Genomic DNA, 17,361 nt, shown 5'->3' with positions numbered 1-17,361 from the left:
TTTACTATATAAAACAAATGCAGAAAGAAAAAGCTACAGCGAACCCCAGACTTTGTAGGTAGGTAATAGTCTGTTGGGTCGCTGAGATAACCGCTTCCCTGGACGGGGCTTTGATCAGCCAGTCGTCCAGGTAGGGGAATACCTGGAGGCCCTGGGAGCGTAAGGTTGCTGCGACCACCACGAGGCATTTGGTGAAGACCCGAGGTGACGATGCTAGGCCGAAGGGAAGGACACGGTATTGTAGGTGCCAGTCCCCTACCTGAAAACGCAAGAACTTGCGGTGAGCGGGGTGCACTGGGACATGTGTGTACGCCTCCTTCAGATCGAGGGAGCAGAGCCAGTCGCCCTCGTCGATCAGGGGGTAGAGGGTCGGTAGGAAAAGCATCCGAAATTTTTCTCGTATCAGAAATTTGTTGAGGCGTCTCAAGTCTAGTATTGGGCGTAAGACTCCCGTTTTTTTCGGTACCAGGAAGTAACGGGAGTAGAAGCCCTTCCCCTGTTGGTCGGGGGGAACCTCCTCCACTGCTCTCAGGCGAAGCAGGTCTCGAGCTTCGGAGAGGAGTAGGGGTAGTTGCGTCCGGTTGGGAGGGCAATTCCTTGGGGGGTTTTCCGGAGGAATGGTCCGAAAGTTGAGAGAGTATCCTTATGAGATCACGCCAAGGACCCATGCGTCCGACGTGACTTGTTCCCAGCGAGGGTAAAAGGCTTTGAGGCGACCCCCGATGGGAAGGAGGCCTGGGACTATGGTGGAGGGGGCCCGCCCCCTTCCGCGTATCACGTCAAAAGGATGGGGATGGTTTGGTAGTCGCAGGTGGTTGGGACTTGGGCATGGCCCGGTGGTGGGCTTGCGGACGCCTGGGTGGAGGCCGCAAGAAGGCAGGAGTGGATTTTTGTGGGTAGCGGCGCGGAGGGGCCCTATACGGCCTGGACGCGGGCGGTTTGGGCTTTTGTCGGACAAGGGAGGCAAACAAGCGTTCGTGTTCGGAGAGGTGTTTTGTAGCCGCCTCGATAGTGTCATCGAACAGTTCTTTTCCCACGCAGGGGAGGTTAGCCAACTGGTCCTGTAAGTTGGGGTCCATGTCGACAAGGCGTAGCCAAGCTAGTCGGCGCATGCCGATAGCAAACGCTGCTTCTCTGGAGGAGAGTTCGAAGCCATCGTAGACCGCGTGGAATAGATGGAGGCGTAGGTTGGAGAGGGATTCCAAAAGCAGTCTAAAGGCTCCTTGGCGGGAGGCCGGTAGGTCAGTCTCAAAGGCTCTCAGTAGTCCAATGAGGTGTTTGAGGTAGGATGTGAAGGTGAAAGTGTAGCTTTGCACCCTAGAGGCCATCATCGCATTTTGATATAGTCTCCTGCCGAACTTGTCTAGGGTTCGGCCTTCTCGGCCTGGGGGAACCGCCGCTGAGACCCGGGAGGGGTGAGCCTTTTTTAAGGAGGATTCTACTAACAGCGACTGGTGGGAGAGCTGTGGTTGTTCAAATCCCGGAAAGGGTACTGTACGGTACTTGGCCTCCATTTTGGAGGGCACAGCTGTGACCATATAGGGGGTCTCCAGGTTCCTGAAGAGGGCCTGTTGGAGTATCGGGTTAGGCGGTAAGCGAAGGGTAGTGATGGCATATCCAGTTCCGCTAGGTACTCTTTAGAGTATCTGGAGTCGGACTGGAGGTCTAAATTCAAAGCGTGGCCCATGTCCTGGACAAAGCGTGAGAAGGATGGTCGGGATGTTCTCGAGGCCCCGTGGGGGGTCGGTGAACGAGACCTCCATCGGGTGAAGAAGGAAGGGGAGGCTTCCCTCGAGTAGCGAGGTTCCTGTTCCGATCCAAGCTCCGAGACCAGGGAAGTACTGTGAAAGTGTTCCGGGGTCGTGGATCTCCGACGTCTCGAGGAGCCCCTCGGAGACGATGCCGGGGTTCGGGGTATCGATCGATGTCGAATCGGTGACCTCGACCCGGACTCCCTTGGTGAAAGCCCGAAACCTCAGATCGGAGCCCCGGTCCGAGGGGGAGTTCGGAGGATGCATGGGATGGAGAGTGATAATTCTGCCACCTTCAGCGGTCCCGTACGAGGTGTAGGTGAATGGCCTCGTAGAGTGGGGGAACCCAGGGCCTTCTTAGAGGTACGGCGGTTCGAGGTTTCTGTTGGTTTAGCCCGACGTTTTGCCCTGTGGCGGTCTGTGGAGGGAGAGCGCCTCGGGTGCCTCGGCGAGGAGTCCGAGGAGGATGAGATTCGGCGAAGTTTGCGCACTTTTCCCCGAGGTGGCTCGACGCGAGGCTCAGGCTGGTCTGGCACATGCGGGGTCGAGGTCGAGGCAGAGGCCGGTTGTAGATGGGCCATTGCAGTGGACAGCTCCGACGAGATCATTGCTCGGAGTAAGTCCTGGAAGACGGGCACGGACAGCATCGAAGGCATGTCCCCTGCCTCGGTGCACTCCACCGGGGGCGACCTCGTATCAGAGTATTCCCGTGTGGTGGAGGCACGGCCCGAAGGCTTGGAGGGCTTCGTCGGGGCTGTAAGTATGGGACTTCCGCCATGCGTCGCCGGTGTCCCCGAGGTGGGTTTCTTCGCTGGTACAGAACCTGAAGAGGGAAGAGGGGACTTACCCGGAGCCGAGGCTTTCTGTTGTCCCGAGGACTTCGGAGTCGAGTCTCGAAGCGATGCCGAGGTATTCGGGGCCGGGGCCGAGGCCGACCTCGAGGCCGAGGTAGAAGGTTGGTCTGGGGCGAAAAGATCCGCCATGCGGGCTTTCCTTCGACGGAGGGCCCGGTTCAGGAAAGTAGCGCACTGGGGACAGGAGTCGGTTGGATGAGCGGCCCCCAGGCAGAGGATGCACCGGCGATGCGGGTCTGTGATGGAAAGAAGCCGCTCGCACCGGGTGCACTTTTTAAAGCCGGTCAAAGGCCGGGACATAGAATCGAAAGTGGACTCGGCTCGAGTACCCACGCGGCCACGGGGACCCGGAAGCCTCCGGGTCGGTCAAACGAAGCAGGAATCAAGTTGAAGAAGAAAAAATTTCGCGCACAGCGACTTAAACGATGAAAAACAAGAAAAATCGCGGTGCTAGAAGGCAGTTGGGGCAGAGCCTGAAAAAACACGACTTCTAGGTTCAGCGGAAAATTTTGAAGTGGAGACCACGAGGGGATGCACCCCCTAGTGGAGTAGGAAGGCACGCATGCGTGGAGCAGCAGAGCAAACTTAAATCTTCAATCAAGTTTGCTTGAAAATGCTTCCGCATAGGGGCTCCGTAGATGACGTCACCCCCATGTGAGAATATCATGCCTGCTTGTCCTGGGATAAAGGGGAAGCTAATCTCAATGCTCCCACCCACCATCACATGCTGCGCAGTATGTGGTGCAAGGGTGCTCTTCCAGCATCTATCTAATGCAAATCTGGCATGATTTGGGGGTAACAGAGCCTGAGGACTCCATCCCTATCAGTTTTGAGGTAAAATTAGGTGATTTGAAGGATCTGAAGAACTTTGGGGGGAAAAAATTGGGATATCCAAGATGGCCGCTAAAGAAGCATTTTAACAATAATATTATTAATTTATTTTTGTGTATACTGCCCAACCAATAGTTCTGGGTGGTTCACATCAAGAGAACTGAGACATTTCAGTGAAAAAACAATTACAATAAAAACACAATAGTAAAAATTATTTTACAAATTTTTCAAACAAATGAGTTTTCATTAAGTTCCTAAAAACATAATAGGAATGTGAGTGAGCAGTCAAGGAACACATGCAAGAATTCATTCTTCCAGCTTGAAAAGCCAGTGTCTTATTAAAAAAAAAATTTTTTTAAACAACAGGCTTTGGAAGTAGGATACATAAACATACCAGAATTTCTTGTATTCTTAACTGACATGAATAATTTCAATTAAGAAGCTAAATAAATAAGTTTTTTGGAACCCTATATGGCGCACTGTATCCAAAATATTTGATATTCAGGAACCTTTTTCTTTAGCTATATTAATATATGGTAATATAGGTCTATCTTCCCCACTTCATGATTTACCAGCGAAACTATTACGCTGTCTATTGATCATTGCTCTTAAACTGATAGTAACCAACTGGAAAAATGCTGATAACTTGTCTTACAACTTGTGGTGGCATGAAGTATGTTTAATAATGAGATATGAGAGATGTTACGCGTTAAAGTTTGGTCAGGTTCACAAACATGAGCAACTCTGGGAACCTTTAACTGAATTTTGCAAATCATAGTGGATATATGTGATTATTCCCACTGACAGCTGTTACATTCATGATTCCTTATTTCATGATTATTTAACTTACTGTACTTGCGCTTCTAATGCTCATTCTGTGCTATAATATGTACTGCAGACTGTTTACTGTAATTGTTTTATACGCTGACTCTGCTTGTACTGCTATTTTATTGTTTGTTACATAAAACCAATAAACATTTCGAACTTAAAAAAAAGAAGCTAAATATGATGGTAATACAGTAAACCAAAGAGTGCTTTAAAACAGATGCCACCAAATTTAAAAATGACTCTGGCCTCAAAAGAAAGCCAATGAAGTTGCAAATAGAATGAACTTACATGGTCATACTTTTTCAGACCGAAGATTAAATGTACTGCTGCATTTTGTACCAAGTGCAGTCTAAATTGTATTTTCTTGGTTGACCCCCAGATAGATAATATTATAATAATTTAAGTAGATAAAATGGTGGATTGTACTAGTATCCTTAAAGAAGCCAAATCGAAATACTTTTTTTATAGTTCTTAATTTCCACAAAATCACAAAACATTTTTTGATCACTTGGTCAGTATGTTTCTCAAAAGTTAAGTAACGATCTAAAGTTACTCCCAAGATTTTTATATTGGATGCTATTTCAAAATTTTGGCCATTAAGTTGAATAGTAGACTCCCTGACTTTGTCATTAGGACTAGCTAAAAAAAATCTTAGCTTTCTCAGGGTTAAATTTTAGTTTTGACTTCATCGTCCATTGATCTATTTTTCCCAGGACATTTAAAATTGAATTACTCAGTTTGGTTGAAAAAGATTTTAACGGTATTAATATAGTGATATCATTAGCATAGATGTAAAATATCTCATTAAGACTTTGTAATAAGTTAGCCAAGGGAACAAGATATATGTTGAACAGTGTAGGCCAGGGGTGCCCCTACTTTTTGGGCTTGCAAGCAACTTTTAAAATGACCAAGTCAAAATGATCTACCAACAATAAAATTTTAAAAAACACAAAGCACACTGTACACAGAGAAAATGTTAATTATCATTTATATTCCGGGGGGTTTTCAAAGAGGTCAAGGCAGATTACTTCATGCAATGTCTAATCTAATCTAATCTAATCTAAACCTTAAGTTTATATACCGCATCATCTCCATGAGAATGGAGCTCGACACGGTTTACAAGAACTTAAAATAGTGGGTAGAGAAGAAGAAAAAGGATTACATGAACTTATGTGTAGAAGGGGGGAGAGAAAGGGGGGAAGGATAGAGCTACAATTTGCTGAAAAGCCAGGTTTTCAGTTGTTTGCGGAATAACTGAAGGGAGCTCAGGTTCCGCAGCGGGGTGGTGAGGTCGTTCCAAAGACCTGTGATTTTGAAGAGAAGGGATTTTCCCAGTTTGCCTGAATAGTGGATGCCGCGTGGAGAGGGGAAGGCTAGTTTAAGCCTTTGGGCAGTTCTGGAGGAGTCGGGACTGGAGGAGTTGAAAGACAGTGGGATAAGAGGAGGCAGGATTCCGTGAATGATCTTGAAAGCCAGGCAGGAACATTTGAAATGGATTCTGGAGATTATTGGGAGCCAATGAAGTTTGGCAAGGAGTGGAGAGGCATGGACAGACTTGCGTTTTGAGAAGATCAGTTTGGCTGCAGTATTCTGGATTAGCTGGAGTCTTAGAATACTTTTTTTTATAGATTTAAGTAGATGGCGTTGCAGTAATCTAGTTTGGAGAGGATGATGGATTGGACAAGGATGTCACCTCAGTAACAACTATACAAAAATAGACAAATATGCTCCCTCCCTTTTTACTAAACCATGATAGCGGCTTTTAGCGTAGGGAGCTGCGCTGAATGCCCTGCACTGCTCTCGACGCTCATGGGCTCCCTGCGCTAAAAATTGCTATTGCGATTTAGTAAAAGGGGGCCATAGTGCAAAACAGAGGCAGCAGATATAAATTCTCAAAACAGACACATTTTGATCACTAAATTGAAAATAAAATCATTTTTCCTACCTTTGTTGTCTGGTGATTTCATAAGTCTCTGGTTGCACTTTCGTCTTCTGACTGTGCATCCAATATTTCTTCCCTTCTTTCAGCCTCCAGTATGCTTCCTCTCCTCCAGACCTCATTCCCTCCCCAAACTTTTTCTTCCTCTCCCTGTGCCCTCTCCTTTCTTTCTCCCTGCCCCTCTTTCTCCATGACCCCTTTCTATCTTTCTGTCCCCCCTTTCTTTCCTTATTTGTTTTCCTTCTTGCCTTCTGTATCCATGTCCTCCCTTTCTTTCTGTTTCCCTTCTTTCTTTCTCCCTGCCCTCCCCCAAGCCATCGCCGCCACAATTGGGGAACAGGCCCCCAAGACGCCCACCACCGAGTTGAGTTGTCCCTGCTTCCCGACGCGGTAAACAGAAGCGCCGGGCCAACCAGCCTTCCACCCAACGTCAATTTTGACGTCGGAGAGGAAGTTCCGGGCTAGCCAGGCAGCAATTGGCTGGGCCGGTACTTCCTCACCAATGTCAGAATTGACGTTGGGGGGGGGGGGGAAGCTTGTCGGCCTGGCGCTTCCGTTTACTGCATCGGGAAAGCAAATGTCCATGGAGAAGCAAGTAGAATGCGAAGGCAAAGCGAGTCTATCACGGAGCCCGGGATGGGCTCCGCGATCGACTCACATTGCCGTCGATCACGATCGACTTTTTAGGCACCCCTGGTGTAGGAGATAGTAGAGATCCTTGCGGAACTCCACACGAGTTTATCCATGAGGAAGAATATTTCCCTGCATTATAAGCTTGGTAAGATCTATTTTTTAAAAAGCCCTAAAACCATTTCTGCACATTACCCCTAATTCCAATTGAATCTAAGCAGCCCAGCAGTAAATCATGATCTACTAGATCGAAGGCGCTGCTTAAATCCAATTGAAGAATAAGAGCACTAGTACCTAAACTAAATAGGTTATTAAGCTGATTAATCAACGATGCAAATACAGTTTCCGTACTATAACCTGAATGAAATCCAGATTGACAGTCATGTAGGATGTTAAATTTTTCTAAGTATTTTACCAATTCGTCATTCACTAACCCTTCTATGATTTTTGTGAACGGAATACAAGCTACTGGTCTGAAATTGTTTTTACATACAATAGAATCCTTAGGATTTTTATATTATAGGTGTAACTATGATTTACCCTAATTCCTGCTCAAATCATCCCTCTTTCAGTAGAAAGGTAATCCATTTGAATAATCTTGCTTTAAAGGTAAAAGACGTGTTGCTCAATATATTACTTGGACAGTTATCTAACCAAAAATGACTCATAACCAACCTAACTAAAGTTTAAAAACTCAAACAGGATATTAGAGGTGAGGGTTCCTAAAAGGATGTGACAGAAACCTTCAAAAAATAGGTTTTTCAGATCCTCTCAATTTTGCCAATAGGCTGCAATAGTCTTACCCACTGTTACATGTGCTCTGAAGGTGCTGCAGCCTGCCTCAGATCTAAGTAGTAGCTCGATCTGGGAGAAGAATCCTTGCCTCAATCAGCCAGTCCTACACCAAGATCTTCAGGCTGCCAGTCGTACTGATTCTTAACCCCATACAGAACAACGCAAGCAAAGGGGGGAGGCAAAATCAGAACTGGCACCCAGAAGAGCCTCACTGAGCCCCCCTGTAGATGCCTAAGAGCCTACGCTCAAATCCTTGCAATTCAGTAGGTGGGCTAGGAAAATGGACCCCTAGCTCCACGAAGTTTTCTGTAGGCTGGCCAAACAGATCCCTAAAGGATTAACCTGGCAGCTGTAGCCCCAAGTCTGCTTCTTCTCCACGCAGGCAAAGCACTGAGGAGCTTTGGTGCACAGAGGCCAAAACTGTGAAAAATACTGAAAATAATAAAGAAATATACAGAGAAGATCTGAAAGACACCTTCTGGCTTGCGTTCATAAGGAAAAACTGAAGGGGCAACAGAGCCCTCTGGAGGAGGAGTTGAAAACCATGTTACCCCCCTCTTGCAAGAAGCTCACTGGTTGCCGGTGGAACACAGAATCACTTACAAAATTCTTCTATTAACATTCAAGACCAGACAAAACAATCAACCCGAATTTATTAATAATCTTCTTATTCCTTATAATCCTTCTGGACCCTAAGATCAGAAGCTAATAACCTTTTTTCTATACCATCACTGAAGTACATAAATACAATGAGGTCTACTATCTTCTCTGTTACTGCCCCCACTCTCTGGAACAGTATCCCAAATTATTTACGCAAAGAATCAATTCTTAATAATTTTAAGATGACGCTAAAGACATTTCTTTTCCTTGATGCTTTCGAGACCTAACTGTCCTTTTAAGGGCAATTGAGATCAACACTATTGTGTCCAACATTATTTATAGCAGCCCCTCCTATTGTTTTTCCCTAATTGTTCTCTTTTACTTTGACTATTGTAGTTCTTGCCTTTTACCTTTTGTTCCTGTTTGTCTTTGTTTTTAAAAGTTTCGAGAGTTATTGTTATTGTTTGGTTATGCATTATCAGCTTAAACTTGTATTTTTAGCTAAAGTATGTTCTATGTTTTTATGTTTTCATGATTTTGTACATCATCTAGAAGGTTGATTGGGCGGTATAAGAAATTTAAATAAACTTGAATGGATTTCTTCTGGCTAGCAAAAATGGAGAGAATACCCTATTGTCCAGAATGACACACCTATTGTACTAGAAATATATATACACATACCTCATTGTTGAATATCACTAGTCACCTTCAAAGAATTCCCCTTGGGAAGCTATGCACCAATGCCAAATGCCAGCACCTTTTTCTGGAATGCCCAGCAAAGCTGTCATCATATTACCCTTGATGTCCTGAATGCCATCAAAATGCAGCTTAAAAAACCAGACTATGTGAAGCATGTAAGCATTATGAAACAAGATTTCCCCGTCCTGATGAATGATAGCGAAACACATTGGCTAAGGGGACAGAAATCATATACATAAAAGCTAAATTGGCTTTATATACATAAAGTACAATATAAATTATTTATTTATTGAATACTATATAGAAGAAACAAGTAAAAAGAAAAAAAAGTCGTTAAAACGTCACAAATGCTAGGCTGGGAGTAATGAGGATTTTATTACCATGAGTTATGCTACTCGGGTGGCTGTCTGAAAATTCCTGGATATCTGAGCATTGACGTATGTATAGTTAAGTACATTATAAGACCGATTCTTTATCACCTGTGGAAGCAAGATACTAAAGAACTGAGAGCACACGAGATTTAGTTTAAGTATAGTTAATGCCCGTGTTTTTATGCGTACCTGATAAGAGTGAAAGGATGCTAATGTCCGTTGCTACTATCTATCAGAAGACAACCAGAGCCTGGGACCAACATGATTTGAATAATGACCAGACAACAAAAGGTAGAAAAAAAAAATTTATTTTCTGTTTTGCGATTACAATATGTCAGATTTCTAATCTAATCTAATCCTTAGGTTTGTATATCGCATCTTCTCCACGTTCATAGAGCTCGGCATGGTTTACAGGAGATGAAATAGGAAGGAACTATAAAGGGTTAGAGGTCGAAGTATGAAGAATATTTAGAGGACTTGGGATGCCAGATATGAAGAGTTTTTTGAGGTCTTGGGATACCAAAGTTGGGGAGAGGCTCACATTTTTGAGAAAAGCCAGGTTTTCAGATGTTTGCGGAAAACTTGGAGAGAGCTCAAGTTCTGAAGAGGGGAGGTAAGGTTGTTCCAGAGCTCAGTGATTTTGAAGGGGAGGGAGGTCCCTAGCTTTCCTGTATGGGAAATGCCTTTTAGCGAGGGGAAGGACAGTTTCAATTTGTGGAAGGGTCTGGTGGTATTAGGGTTTGAAGAATTCCAAGAAAGAGGGATAAAGGGAGGGAGGATACCGTGTAGGATTTTGAAAGCTAGACAGGCTCATTTAAAGTGGACCCTGGCGATTATTGGAAGCCAGTGAAGCTTGGACAGGAGCGGAGAGACATGGTCAAATTTACTTTTAGTGAAGATGAGCTTGGCTGCGGCATTTTGAATCCGCTGAAGTCTATGAAGGTTTTTCTTAGTTAGGCTTAAGTAGATAGAGTTGCAATAGTCTAATCTGGAAAGAATGATGGATTGGACAAGGAGGGTAAAATGTTTTGATGGAAGCAGGATCTAACTTTCCTCAGCATATGAAGGCTGAAAAAGCATTTTTTTACCAAGGATTGGAGGTGGTCGTTGAAGGACAATGTGGAATCAATGATGACGCCCAGAATATTGCTCGAGAACTCAAGCTGCAGAGTGGAGCCAGAGGATAGTGGGATGGAGGTGGGTAGTTGGTCTAGTTTTGGGCCGAGCCAAAGAAGTCTTGTTTTGGACTCGTTCAGTTTCATTTGCACAGTGTGGGCCCAGGATTGTAGGTTCATTATACAAGAGGATATGTTTTTAGACAGGTTGGTGAAGTTCGAATCGGTCTCGAGGAGGACGAGGATATCATCAGCATAAGTGTAAATTGTTTCAAGGGGGGATAGATGGAGGAGTTTGAGGGAGGACATATAGATGTTGAAAAGGCTAGGAGATAGGGGAGAGCCTTGCGGGACTCCACAATTCGGTTTCCAGGGGGAGGATGAGGTGCCATTCATGTTGACAGTGTAAGAACAAGAGCGGAGGAATTTTGAGAACCAGTCTAGGACTGTGGAGTTAATGCCTATCTCAGAGAGTTGGTAAACAAGAATATCATGGTGGACAACGTCGAAAGCAGCGGAAAGGTCAAATTGTAGGAGGACAGCGAACTTGTTTCGAGAGTGAAGTTGATGAACCTTTGAGATCAGGGAGGACAGTAGGGATTCGGTGCTGAAGTTGGGACGAAAGCCATATTGATAGGGTAGGAGAATAGAGAATCTCTCTAAGTATGATGAGAGTTGGGTAGAAATGATGGACTCTAGCATCTTGGTTAGGAGAGGGATATTTGCAATTGGGCGATAGCTGGATGGTATGGAAGGGTTAAGGTCAGATTTTTTCAGTAGTGGGGTCAAGGCAATATGACCCATTTCTGGGGAGAAAAGGCACGAATGAAGGGCGGAATTTATGAGGTTGGTGATAGAAGAGATGGCCTGTGCGGGAATATTCTCGTATAGGTAGGAGGGGAATGGGTCCAAGGAACAGTTACAGGATTTCAGTTTGAGGCAGAGTTTGAGGACCAGGGATTCTGATACATTTGAAATATGTATCCTGCCAGAGCTGGTGTTAGACCGTGAATGTGAGCTAGGATTTAACAGAGAGAGGAAAAGTCTTGTTATTTTGTTTACACCACAGCGCCAGTGTGGGTAGGATAAGGCAAAGGGGGTGAAGAAGTTATAAAATAAACCCACCAGGATGTTTGAAAAAAAAAAAAAACCACCCAACTGGGCAGGAAAATCGAATACAAAAAAACCCCACAAAAACCAAAACGATTCAACAGGCTGAATCGAATCAAAATTTTTTTTCCTGAATCGGGCAGCACTAGTCCAGAGAGATGACTATCAGCCCAAAGCAAAGGCTGAAAGTGCCAAAGTGGAGCAGCTGCAGCAGGAGTTGGCAGCAACAGTGCCATAAAGAACTGTGAGGCAATAAAAGTTGAGGCAAAGGAGCTGAAAGGCAAACTCCAAAGGAAGTTACAACGGATGCACCTCTGGGAGGAGGAGGGGGCAAAGATGGTTGTGAGAATCCAGCAAGAGTGTATTCAGCTAAGAAAAGAGAATGTGTTATCCCAGAAATTGGAGAAGATCTAGGCTCAGTTTGCTACTGAGACTGCCGTGAGGCAGGATTGCCAGAAGCAAGTAGAAAATTAGATGTGGATCTGCAAGTTGTTAAGGAGCAGCTAAGAGAGAGACAGAAAGAAGAATCAGGTCCAGGGAAGTGGCTTTATGATGCTCTTATGGGGCTGAGACAGACTACCTGGGAAGAGAGGGGCCTGACAACCTCTAAAGAATTCTGGAAGGAGTTAAGACAAGCATGAATGCCTGGTGATGGGGTAAGGGTAAAGAATACCACATGCAGTTCTTTAGGGGATATCCCCTTGGGTTTACAGTTCAATTCTACCCTATGCCTAGGAGCCCAGATGTCAGTAAAATAACCATAGATGGGAAGGAATCTCAATCTGTAGGACCTGACAAAACTCCCTGGATGAAGGGAAGTTCCCCCAAAAGAATGAATACCAGAAGAAGTGGTGTAGGAGTGATATTGTTCCTATGAATTTCTCACCAGACAAAATACAGCTTGACCATAGTAAGTGGTTGCCACTGGAGGAATCTAGCTTTGGGGCTAAAATGGGCTTAACAGCTACTGAACCTAGTGCAATAGTTTCGGCAACATCAAAGGCCAAAACTAAAAAGAGGGGCAGGAGACCCACTCTAAAGGAAGCAAAACCCTCAACTTCTACCAAAAAAAAAAGAACCGAGAGAAGACTAGAACTAGTTTGGGAAAGGACTCCGATGTGGTTGCAGGAAACAACCATTGTCTTAAGCAAAAACCCAAGTCTACCGACACTAGTGGTAACGTGTCCAAAGGTCAAGTGCACCAGAAACCAAAGGAAGCGTTGATTCAGGACCCTCCAGGGATGTAGGGAGCCCAGAACCCGACAACCATATTAGTCTAATGACTAATATGGACTATGGAATAAAGACGAAATGGGCCCAGTAGGAGCCACAATATTAAAGGCAGGGATGCCTGGAGATCAGACGTTCGAGTTTATAATAAAGATAGTGGAGAGCCCTGGAAGGCCTGGTGACTAAAGAGGTGATTTCCAGGAACAGCATGGATGACCCAGAGTCCAAAATGCAAGGCCCTTGGCATGATGGGGCTCAATGGCTGCAGTGCTTACGATGCCCCACTCACATACGTGTGGAATGGAGGGTGGAAGTTGGTGTGTGTGATGAAAGTCTCATGCTAATTTTTTCCCAATGTCCAATAACTGCCCCAGTGCCCAAGGATATGCGAGACTTTCTTAAGGTTTTTCTTCTCTTGGGTATCAAGACTATATTGCTGCATTGGTTAACCCCAGACACTCCCACTTTGGCACAGTGAAGGGCACTCTTTATACAGCATTTGCAGATGGAATGGCGGAGAATACCCAATTTAGACACTCCTGGAGGAAGATAGCTACAGTTCGCTTGAGAACCATTTTGGAACTCATTAACACCAACTGCCCGAAGCAGATTACTCAACCTGTGACCAGTTTACATTGGGCTAGATTCACTACACAAACCGATCGTGTACCCATCGGTTTGTGAGCCCTTTACGACCAGATTTCCTTCCAACTCGATTCACTAACGCCTGTAGCGATCCGATCTCGATCGTCCCATGCAAATTAGCAAAACCCCATGCAAAATAGCCATTTTAGAACATTATCCCTGATGCAGCCCTATTCTGGGCAAAACATGGCCCACATTGGGTGTTTTAAAAGGAACTTGTAATAAAGAATTCACCATTTACTGTATTTGGGATCCACTCCTTATTTCTATATCTGCATTGCTGCAGATTTTTATAGCTCTGCTTTGGATTCAAGTTTTCAGTATGATGCATTATTTAATATTTCTGGATACATGAAATCAACAGAAAGCACGCTGCAATGCAGTAATATTTACCCTTTCTACTATGAAGAGTCTCTATACCTAAAAGTTCAACTTAATATCTCTAAGGTCTGTGTCTTAGTTATTACCGTATTTTTTGCTCCATTAGACGCACCCAACCATAAGACGCACCCCCCTGTAGAGGAGTAAAACCCAAGCAAAAAAAATTCTGCCCACAGCCTTGCCCCTCGTCCCCCATCTGGTGATCTAGTAGTAGGTCGGGAAAGGGTAGGAGGCAGGTCTAGTGGTAGGCAGGCAGGCAGGCAGGCAGGCAGGCAGGCAGGCAGGGCCTCCCCCCCCCCCCCCCGAACCCTTTTTTTTATTTTGGTGATTCAGCGCTGTAAAGCAGAAGAGGATGCCAGAACTTACCCCCGGGCCCACAAGCTGGAGGAGCGCTTCAAGGGCCTGGCAAACAACCACCACATGATGTTCCGCTTCAAGGATCACTACAAGCGTCAGAGCGTCGAGCTGCAGGAGGAGTGTGGCTGGCTGCGCAAGATGACTACAAGCGTCAGAGCGCCGAGTTGCGGGAGGAGTGCGGCTGGCTGTGCAGGATTACTACAAGCATCAAAGCGCCGAACTGCGGGAGGAGTGTGGCCGGCTGCGGCTGGAGCTGGATGGCAAGACTTTGCGTAAGTGGGAGGAGTTGTTCAGTCAGCTGCAGGAGGAGAGCAAGGAATGGGCCTGAGCAACTGAAGGACGTGAGCGAGGACCGGGACGTAGTCCTGCACGAGCGGCAAATATGTATCGGGAAGCTGAAGAAGGAACTGTGATGGCTCTTGGTAGAAGGCAAGGAACAGCGGACCCGCATCGGGGAGCTTGAAGAGCAACAGCGGTGGGCCAAAAATGGAGGATCTGCGCGGCCAACTGGAGAGGCTGAACCGGGAGAAGGACAAGCTGCTGGATCTCTCCCTGTCTCAGGGTTGGTTGATCCAGGGAAGGCAGCAGCAGGTGGTGCTGCTGCAGGACGAGCTGCGGGCGGTCCATCAAGGAGCCTGGGGGGGAGGTGTGGTGTTTTAAAAAATTGTTATTCGCTACATAAGATGCACGTACATTTTCCATCCACTTTTGGGTGGAAATAAAGTGCATCTTATGGAGCTAAAAATACTGTAATTCTTTCTTTTACAGATGGCCAGAAACCTTAGCCAAAATGCAAACCTTTGCCAAAGGCAAAATCTGGACTGCATAAGAACATAAGAACTGCCGCTGTTGGGTTAGACCAGTGGTCCATTATGCCCAGCAGTCCGCTCAAGCGGCGGCTCTCTGGTCAAAGACCAGCACCCTAACTGAGACTAGCCCTAACAGCGCAAGTTCTTATTCAGCAGGAACTTGTCTAACTTTGTCTTAAATCTCTGGAGGGTATTTTCCCCTATAATAGCCTCCGGAAGAGCGTTCCAGCTTTCTACCACTCTCTGGGTGAAGAAGAACTTCCTTACGTTTGTACGGAATCTATCCCCTTTCAATTTTAGAGAGTGCCCTCTTGTTCTCCCGACCTTGGAGAGGGTGAACAACCTGTCCTTATCTACTAAGTCTATCCACTTCAGTATCTTAGGCACCAGGATGTGAAAATAAATATTCAGTACTCTGCTAAACCACCCAAGTGATAGGTCTCTTGAGTTTTCCTGCACCTCTATAATGCAGGTTCTAAAAAGATGCAGTGTTTTTCAAAGTAGTCACAAAAAGCAAGTTATTTGCCCTGCCTCTTTTCTTCCTGCAAGATAAGTGGCTTGTGAATAGCTAGTATTTAATCAGTTAACTAGCCAACATTTATTAAACCACCAATCATTCATTCACTTTTCTACACCGTTCTCCCAATGGAGCTCAGAACGGTTTACATGAATTTATTCAGGTACTCAAGCATTTTTCTCTGTCTTTCTATCTAATGTACCTGGGGCAAGAGAAGGATTAAGTGACTTGCCCAGGGTCACAAGGAGCAGCATGGGTTTGAATCCACAACCTCAGGGTGCCGAGGATGTAGCTTTAACCACTACACTACACACTCCCCTTGTTCTGCAGCACAATTAACTTTATAACTTTACAACAATATGATCACAGTCTTTTCACATTTTTATTCTGATATTGTAACAAATACCGTATTTTCGCGGATATAACGCGCACCGTTGTAAAACGCGCACAGGGGTATAGCGCGCATAAATCACGAAGATATGTAAAAAAACTTTTCTATACCGCGCTCAGGCATATAACGCGCATGCTGCCCGACTCTCCTCTGGCCACCCCGACTCTCCTTTCGCTCTTCCCGACTCTCCTCTGGCCACCCCGACTCTCCTTTCGCCCTCCCCGACTCTCCTCTGGTTGCCCCGACTCACCCTGACTTTCGGTGCACTGCCCCGCCTCTCCGTGCGCTGTCCCGACTCTCGTTCACCTGCCCTGACTTTCCGTGCACTGCCCCGCCTCTCCGTGCGCTGTCCCGACTCTCGTTCACCTGCCCTGACTTTCCGTGCACTGCCCCGCCTCTCCGTGCGCTGTCCCGACTCTCGTTCACCTGCCTTGACTTTCGGTGCACTGCCCCGCCTCTCCGTGCCTGTCCCCCTTGAAGTCCTGTCCCCCCTTGAAGGTCTGCCTGTCCCCCCTTGAAGGTCTGCCTGTCCCCCCTTGAAGTCCTGTCCCCCTTGAAGGTCTGCCTGTCCCCCTTGAAGATCTGCCTGTCCCCCCTTGAAGTCCTGTCCCCATCCTGAAAGCCTGATGCCCCCCCTCGACGTCCGATTCTTCTCCCCCCTCGGCAGGACCACTCGCACCCCCACCCCGAAGGACCGCAGACTCCCCGACAATATTGGGCCAGGAGGGAGCCCAAACCCTCCTGGCCACGGCGACCCCCTAACCCCACCCCGCACTACATTACGGGCAGGAGGGATCCCAGGCCCTCCTGCCCTCGACGCAAACCCCCCCCCCCCCCAGCCGACCCGCGACCCCCCTGGCCGACCCCCACGACCCCCCCCACCCCCCTTCCCCGTACCTTTGGAAGTTGGCCGGACAGACGGGAGCCAAACCCGCCTGTCCGGCAGGCAGCCAACGAAGGGATGAGGCCGGATTGGCCCATCCGTCCTAAAGCTCCGCCTACTGGTGGGGCCTAAGGCGCGTGGGCCAATCAGAATAGGCCCTGGAGCCTTAGGTCCCACCTGGGGGCGCGGCCTGAGGCACATGGGCCAAACCCGAGCATGTGTCTCAGGCCGCGCCCCCAGGTGGGACCTAAGGCTCCAGGGCCTATTCTGATTGGCCCACGCGACTTAGGCCCCACCAGTAGGCGGAGCTTTAGGACGGATGGGCCAATCCGGCCTCATTCCTTCGTTGGCTGCCTGCCGGACAGGCGGGTTTGGCTCCCGTCTGTCCGGCCAACTTCCAAAGGTACGGGGAAGGGGGGTGGGGGGGTCGTGGGGGTCGGCCAGGGGGGTCGCGGGTCGGCTGGGGGGGAGGGGGGTTTGCGTCGAGGGCAGGAGGGCCTGGGATCCCTCCTGCCCGTAATGTAGTGCGGGGTGGGGTTAGGGGGTCGCCGTGGCCAGGAGGGTTTGGGCTCCCTCCTGGCCCGATATTGTTGGGGAGTCGGCGGTCCTTCGGGGTGAGGGTGCG

At 47.2% G+C, this 17,361-nt stretch overlaps 1 protein-coding gene across 2 annotated transcripts in view; it reads right to left on the bottom strand.

Moving 5' to 3' along the window:
* Window positions 1–17,361, bottom strand: part of DIP2B (disco interacting protein 2 homolog B) — a 443,690-nt gene that overhangs the window by 275,527 nt on the left and 150,802 nt on the right. The window lies entirely within an intron of this gene.

The sequence above is a fragment of the Geotrypetes seraphini genome, chromosome 3 (genome assembly GCF_902459505.1).
Source record: "Geotrypetes seraphini chromosome 3, aGeoSer1.1, whole genome shotgun sequence".
Taxonomy (NCBI): domain Eukaryota; kingdom Metazoa; phylum Chordata; class Amphibia; order Gymnophiona; family Dermophiidae; genus Geotrypetes; species Geotrypetes seraphini.
The sequence above is the reverse complement of the archived record's forward strand: the minus strand, read 5'-3'. Positions and strand labels throughout refer to the sequence as shown.